This window comes from Lissotriton helveticus, chromosome 8, assembly GCF_964261635.1.
Source record: "Lissotriton helveticus chromosome 8, aLisHel1.1, whole genome shotgun sequence".
NCBI lineage: Eukaryota > Metazoa > Chordata > Amphibia > Caudata > Salamandridae > Lissotriton > Lissotriton helveticus.
Genome location: NC_136069.1, coordinates 1,106,551,279 through 1,106,559,410, shown reverse-complemented (window position 1 = coordinate 1,106,559,410; position 8,132 = coordinate 1,106,551,279).

Genomic DNA, 8,132 nt, shown 5'->3' with positions numbered 1-8,132 from the left:
CTAGAACCCCAGAGCTGGTCAGGAAGCCCCCCCCCCGATAGAAGTCCATGCTGATTTGCATAGCCTACCAAATGTGGTGGACCTATCAGCATCACAACCTCTGTCCGACTCCCAAATAAGTTTGGAACTGGAAAGGACCACAGATGTATCTATGCTCACCACACCAGAGGTAACGAGATAGTTGAGGGGAAGGAGGGAGGGCGCCGTATGAAAAAAAAGATAAACAAAAAATTACAAGGGTCAAGAAGACACGTGAGTTACCCAAAAACCAGGGGGAAAACTCAAACCAAACTACACAGAGAGGGGAAAAAAACAGGCACACTGAGCCACCAAATCTTGTAACAAATGCGATTTTGGGATGCGAAAGTACTGAGGCATTGATTAACACGGCAGGTGGAGGCGATGATAAAGAGATTGTTAACCAACTTCTAATAAAAATGGGAGAGTTACTTAAATTTCATCTCTCCCCGATTGAAATCAGACTACAGCACGTTGAAAAACAGTTAGCTGAACTGATAACCCTCTAAAAAAAACGCTAGTTCATGGGGCATCTAAGACAGGGGGAAGCAAACTGAATACTGATAAACTAGTGGGACCACAAATAACAAAAACTGCGGCTGCAGGGGTAAATGTAACATCGACAACCCCTGCAGTAGCAGAGAAGAAAACTGCAGATAACCCCAAAGTATCGACCGTGCAGGTCAGGATGGATAATAATACCTCCAAAGCCCCCGCTTTAAATGCTAATAGGGATTGTAACAGGGGAGCGTTTGATAGTAGACCTGCTGTCAACCTTCCCCCTGAGGCTAGCCCTTTTGTGGTGGTAATGACTGGCGTCCCGGAGTTGGTAAACACCACAGAGGAATCTAGCTGGTCATTAAAGAACAAGGTCCAACATTGGCTCAATAAGAACCGACCATTACCACTTTACTGGTCGAGTAAGATCTTAATGGTTCGCAGGGCTCCCTGGGTGGCGCATTGAAGGAAACCAATCCAGGGTGACTGCGTCTTGGTCAATTTTGAGGACCCACGCACGGTGAGTCATATCTGCTCATGGGGACCCCCAGGTAACAACAAAAGCATAGACACCAAACTACTCTCTTTTTTTCTATCCCCCCAGGATTCGTAATGGCTCAGTATATGAAGGGAACTGGCACAGAGTGGGCCACCAAGACTTGGGAGGAGAGTGGGAGGAGTGGGGAGGCAATCCCATCAGATACCCTACCAGGGAGGCAGTTTATAGGGATAGTTGGAGAGGAATTCCGACCACAAACAGGTATAGCTGCCTGGAGATGGTTGATTGACCATCACCGTCAAAGGGGCTCTTGATTGGCTGCCGGGTGCAAATCGACCACACTCGCCCAGCGGCCCTTCCCTCTGCCAACTAATCGAAATCCCTAAAGGTAATTTTTTGGAACATAGCGGGTCTCCAACCTAAGGTTGAAGACGGTAGCGCCCTGAAATTTTTGGGGAAGCATAATGTAATCTGCCTCCAAGAGACATGGTCCACGACTGAACTACATCTGATAGGTTATAATGCCTACTTCTCTTCAGCAATAGCGGGAACTATGGGTAGACCAAAAGGAGGATTGACTATTTTTATAGCCAACACTATACAAGGACTTAAAATAACCGTGGTAAAGTTGGATGTAAACTACCAACTTCTCTCCCTTTCCTTTGCCATCAAAGAGACTTTCCTTCTCCTTAATTTTTATAATAATCTTGTGGAAGGACAGGTCCTGAAGTTCTTGCTCAATTTGCGAGAGAAGCTTTTCCAGTTGATGCAGGATCATGGAGATAGAGTAACAGTAAGCATTATTTGGGGGGGGGGATTTTAACCAGCATCCCTGCTCACGCAGTAGTAGTAATCTCTGTGGCTTGGCGGATGAACATGATTGCCCCATAGTCCATTTTAATCACTCTAACATAGGGCTGTACCTGAATGAAATCCTCTCAGCAATGGGGCTCATTATAGCTAACAAAGTAGATCCGATTTCACATCGGTTTGAACCTACATTCCTGGGGAGGGGCCACGAAACAACAGTTGACTATGTTCTAACATCGAACATCTTGGCCAACAGAGTCGAGAATTTTGAACTCTTAGTCAACACATTAAGCGACCATTCTGCTCTCAGCTTTGAACTACATGTTACATACATTCAATCCCCCTCACTGACTATATTAAGTGCGCTAAGTCAGAACAATCTGCATCTAGATAGGATGAACGGATACTCCCTTAGAAGGGAGAAGGTAGACCCCGGGCACCGAAATGGTGATAAGAGCAGCCTTCCCATCATTCCTTAAATGCCTAGACTAAGCAGCCCCAGAGGAGGAAGTTCTAAGCAATTTTGCTGTAATTTTAGCAAAAATTAATTGAACAACTGACAGTAAAAAAAAACCATAAAGATCGACCCAGGAAAGTAGGGTGGTTCAATCATAGCTGTACCGTAGCCCACACAAAATTAAAAACAGCATTAAAAAATCTAAGAGAGATCAACAGAAAATTAGTAAGCTCAGAATAGAGTATAACATGATGCGAAAGAAGAGGAAGCCATGTGGGACCAACTTCATAAAAGCTCCATAGAGAAAAATAGTGAGGCTTTTTGGAGAGTGGTAAAATCCCCCTTCCTAGCAGATGATAAAAACCTCCCAAAAATAGATGTAGCCATTGAGGAATCGGTCTGGGTGGCTCATTTCTCTGCAATATTTCAGAAAGATTCTACATCAACAGGGACTGAAGTAACTCCCATTGGTAGCCCCCCCGAGCTGTCCTACCCTATCTCGCTAGAATTTGACATGTCCGAGGTGCTCCAGGCATTAAATGCTAGTAAAAATGAGAAAGCCCCAGGACCTGACGGGGTCTCCGTGGACCTATTCAAATATAATACAGAACTGTGGGCCCCAATAATAACTAGGGTGTTTAAGGCAGTAATGGTAAAGGGCCTGTTGGATTCTTGGACCAAATCCATCATGGTTCCTATATTTAAAAAAGGAAACCGGCAGGAGGTATCCTGCTACCGCCCGATCTCACTGCTGGATTCGCTGGGCAAGGTAGTGGGTAGAGTTGTGCTTGAGCATCTCCAGCAGTGGGCTGGCGATGGTGGGGTACTCTCCGACCTCCAATATGGGTTTCGGGAGGGTTTTGGAACGACTGAACAGGCCCTGAACCTATCAATGTTGCTGGGCAAATACATTCACGCAAAGCGGGCAGGTTATACATGGTTTACGTTGACTTGTCCGCTGCTTTTGATTGTGTCTGTCATGCAAAGCTCTGGTCTGTTCTGTCACAAATGGGAGTCGATGCTCCTCTTGTAGATTTTCTAAGGGAGTTATATTCGAGAGCCTCGGCGAGAGTGCGATTTGGGGTAAACGGCGAATTATCTGTGTCGTTTGGGGTAGAGCGTGGAGTCCGTCAAGGTTGCGTCCTGGCCCCGTTTCTGTTTTCATTGTATACAAATGGTTTGGAGGTGGCCATGTTGAGGGGGGGCCAGGATCTACCGCAAGTAAGAACACGTAGGATTCTCGCTCTGCTCTATGCGGACGACGCCATGATATTGGCCCGTACCCCACGCGAATTACAGAAGGCTCTGGACAGATACGCAAACTTCATGGGGAGCTTAGATTTACATATAAACATAAAAAAGACCTATGTAATGGTAGCAGGCACAGGGAAAAAAGGGGTTATAGATATTTTCCTCTGCAAACAAAAGCTTGAAATAAGGGCCCAGTATCCTTATTTAGGCATCATGATTGATGACAAATTGAACTGGAAACCTGCAGTTGAGGCAAGAAAACATCTCTTTATGAGAGCCATTGTAGCCCTCATTAATTTTTCCCAAAAATTAGGCAAAAGGTCTCCGGTAGAACTGCTAAAAATTTATAATGTGAATTGCCAGGCAATAGCCCTGTATGGGGCGGGAGTGTGGGGGCATGCTAACATTAACGCTCTACAAGCATTACCTAAATCGGTTTCTACGCTTGTATGCCACATGGAACTGGGGGTCCCGTACTTGGTGGATTTGGTAAGAATTCAACCACTTCTACTTTGGCGAAGAATCTGGTTATCTGAAAAAAATCTACTTACTAAGCAAATTATGCTAGATTGTATGTCCCTAGACCACTCACTGAAGATCAGTTGGCTCTCTTATGTGAGAAAGTTTTTGACTGACTTAGGGCTAGGGACCTATTATACCTCACCTGAGACGATCCGTGAAATTTCAAGGAAGGATCTGAAAGCAAGGGCGTTGGGTCACTTAGAAGAATTAAGAATTGCCAACGAAGCATCAAAAGCCTCTGTTCAGCACTCAACTGCGGTCCAGATTACCTTGTCAATCCAGCCTTATCTAACTTATTATCTAACTTACGATCTTAAGGTATTTGAACGACTTCTTTTGACAAGATTTAGGCTAAATATTTTCCATCGCTTAGTTGCCTTCCCAGTGAAAAACAGCTGGGATCCAATTCTTACACCATGCCCCTGCGATGAAATCTCAGAGCAGACAACAATACACACCATTTTGTTCTGTAAGTTTTACCATGGTCATCGTAAGCTACGGCTGATACCTCTGTTAAAACGTGGGGTATCAGACGATGTCGCCCAGCAATGCTGCGATTGCAGTTTGTAGACACCGAATATATTTGTAACCTTATCGTCAATTTTTTTAAATGTATTTTTAAACACAGAATAAACCTGTGACAAGTTTCTTTTATCTACGCAATGGTTGAATTCTAGAATGTTATGTATTGATAGTACAGTTTGACCCCCAAATGATCCTATGGTTAACTGTCTTCAAAATGATTTGTAATGAATTTCTCTCTTTTATACTGTTTTAACATTGTGTAAAATTACGTTTTGTATTTGCGATGTTGCTTTTATGGTTTTCTATCTTGTAAAACCGAATAAAGAATACATTCATTTATACTCAGGAGACTTTCCTTAATAATCAATCAATCAATCATAGCATTTATATAGCGCACTACGCACCCGGAGGGTCTCAAGGCGCTGGGGGGGGGGGGGTCCGCTACTGCTCGAACAGCCAGGTCTTGAGCTGCTTCCTGAAGGCGAGGTGGTCCTGGGTCAGGCGGAGGTGGGTCGGAAGGGAGTTCCAAGTCTTGGCAGCCAGGTGGGAGAAGGACCTTCCTCCTGTGGTGGGTCTTCGGATGCGGGGGACGGTGGAGAGGGCGTGGCTGGTCGATCGAAGCTGGCGTTTGGGAGCGTAGAAGTTGAGGCGGCTGTTGAGGTATCCTGGTCCTTGGTTGTGTAGGGCTTTGTGTGCGTGGGTGAGGAGCTGGAAGGTGATTCTCTTGTTGACCGGGAGCCAGTGCAGGTCTCTCAGGTGTCCGGAGATGTGGCTGCGGCGGGGGATGTCCAGGATGAGTCGTGCTGAGGTGTTCTGGATCCGCTGGAGTCTTTTCTGGAGTTTGGCGGTGGTTCCAGCGTAGAGGGAGTTGCCGTAGTCCAGACGGCTGGTGACGAGGGCCTGGGTGACCGTCTCCCTGGTCTCGGTGGGGATCCATCGGAAGATCTTTCGTAGCATGCGCAGGATGTTGAAGCATGACGAGGAGACGGCGTTGACTTGTCTGGTCATGGAGAGGGAGGAGTCCAGGATGAAGCCCAGGTTGCGTGCGTGGTCTGTTGGTTTGGGTGCGCTGCCCAGGGCGGGGGGCCACCAGGAGTCGTCCCAGGTGGAGGGTGAGGATCCCAGGATGAGGACTTCCGTCTTGTCCGAGTTCAGTTTCAGGCGGCTTTCCGACATCCATTTGGCTATGTCTGTCATCCCTTCGTGCAGGTTGGCTCTGGCGGTGGCGGGGTCGTTAGTGAGGGAGAGGATCAGCTGGGTGTCGTCGGCGTAGGAGATGATGTTCAGGTTGTGTTGGCGTGCGATGGCTGCGAGGGGGCTCATGTAGACGTTGAAGAGTGTTGGGCTGAGCGAGGAGCCTTGAGGGACGCCGCAGATGACTTCGGTGGCTTCCGATCTGAACGGGGGGAGGCGGACTCTCTGTATCCTTCCGGCGAGGAAGGAGGTGATCCACTCCAGTGCCTTCTCCTGGATTCCGACGTTACTGAGGCGCTGTACTAGGGTACGGTGGCAGACAGTGTCGAAGGCCGCGGAGAGGTCCAGGAGGATGAGGGCCGCTGCTTCTCCATTGTCGAGCAGGGCTCGGATGTCATCGGTGGCTGCGATCAGGGCGGTCTCGGTGCTGTGGTTGGACCGGAAGCCAGACTGCGAGAGGTCGAGGGATCCGTTCGTCTCGAGGAAGGCGGCCAGTTGCTTGTTGACGGTCTTCTCGATGACTTTGGCTGGAAACGGGAGCAGCGAGATGGGGCGGTAGTTCTTGAGGTCGGTTGGGTCTGCTGATGGTTTCTTGAGTAGAGCGCTGAGTTCGGCGTGTTTCCAGCTCTCCGGGAAGGTGGCGGTGTCGAAGGAGGTGTTGATGATGTCCCGCAGGTGGGGTGCGATGACAGCGTCGGCCTTGTTGTAGACGTGGTGAGGGCAGGGGTCTGTCGGAGATCCTGAGTGGATGGAGTTCATCGAGCGGATGGTGTCTTCGGTGCTGATCGGGGTCCAGGCGCGGAGGGTGGTGGTGGGGGGCGGTGGTTCGGTCGTGGCGTGCGTCGGTTGAGTGCTGAAGCTGTTGTGTATATCTGCGATCTTATTGTGGAAGTAGGAGGCGAGGGAGTTGCAGAGGTCTTGCGAAGGGGTGATGTCGTTGTTTCCGGCGTTGGGGTTGGAGAGCTCTTTCACGATGTTGAAGAGTTCCTTGCTGTTGTGTGCGTTGTTGTCCAGTCGTTCCTTGAAAGCGGTTTTCTTGGTGGCGTGGATCAGCTGGTGGTGTTTTCGGGTGGCGAGCTTGAGAGCAGTCATGTTGTCCGTGTTGGGTCTCTGCGCCAGGTTTTCTCGAGTGCCCTGCAGTTCTTCTTGGAGCTCTTGAGGTCGTCGTTAAACCATGGGGCTTTCTTGCTGCCGGGTCTGCTCGGCGGGGTCTTCAGCGGGGCGAGGTCGTCTGCGCAGTCGCTGATCCATTTCGTGAGGTTGGTGGCTGCTTGGCTGGGGTTCGTTGTGCTGGTGGGAGGGTTCTTGTTCAGGGAAGTAGCGAGCTGGTCTGCAGTGATCTTGTTCCAGCTTCTGCGGGGAGCCTGTAGCTGGGGATGGTGGAGCGTGGTCCTTCTGAAGCTGAAGTGGACGCAGCTGTGGTCCGTCCAGTGGAGCCCCGTGGCGTGGATGAAGGCGATGTCTTTGCTGGAGGAGAAAATCGGGTCGAGAGTGTGTCCGGCGTAGTGGGTGGGGGTGGTCACCAGTTGCTTGAGTCCGAGGTTGGCGAGGTTGTCCAGCAGGGTGGTGGTGTTGCGGTCGTTGTTGTTCTCCAGGTGGAAGTTGAGGTTCCCGAGGAGGATGTAGTCGGCGGAGGGGAGGGCGTGTGGGCTGATGAAGTCGGCGATGTCCTCGCTGAATTGTGTGCGTGGTCCCGGGGGTCTGTAGATGAGGGTGCCTCTGAGGGTGGTCTTGGGGTTGACGTGGATCTGGAAGTGCAGGTGTAAGGCGGGTGCGAGGGTATCGTCGGTGTCGGTCGTGATGCGGATGGTGTTCCTGTGGATGATGGCGATGCCTCCTCCTGTCTGGTTGTCGCGGTCCCTCCGGATGATCTTGTATCCGTCTGGAATGGCGATGGCGATGTCGGGCGCTGAGGAGGCGTTCATCCAGGTTTCCGTGAGGAAGGCGACGTCTGAGGCTGTGGTGTCGAGCAGGTTCCAGAGCTCGACGGCGTGTCTGTGGACGGAGCGGGTGTTGAGCAGGATGCACTTCAGGTGGGTGCTGCTGGAGGACGGCTTGGTGGGTGCTGGTGTGGCGTGGGTCCGGTTGCAGGTGAACTTGCAGGTGTGGCAGCTGAAGGGTCCGTGGGTGAGTCTCGGTGTGGCTCGGTAGCAGCCCGGGGTTCGGCCGGTGTTGAGTGCGTTGAGTTCGGTGGCGTCGTAGGTCCGTCGGGTCGGCTTCCGTCGGTGGGGGCCAGGGGTCCTGGCACTGGGCGCGGTCCAGGCGCGGAAGGGCGCAGACGGGCTTACCTATGGCGCACCTTCGGCGCTCAATCGGTGCTCCCGCTGCGCGCGTCCGCTGCGCGGTCGCTCTGGGGGC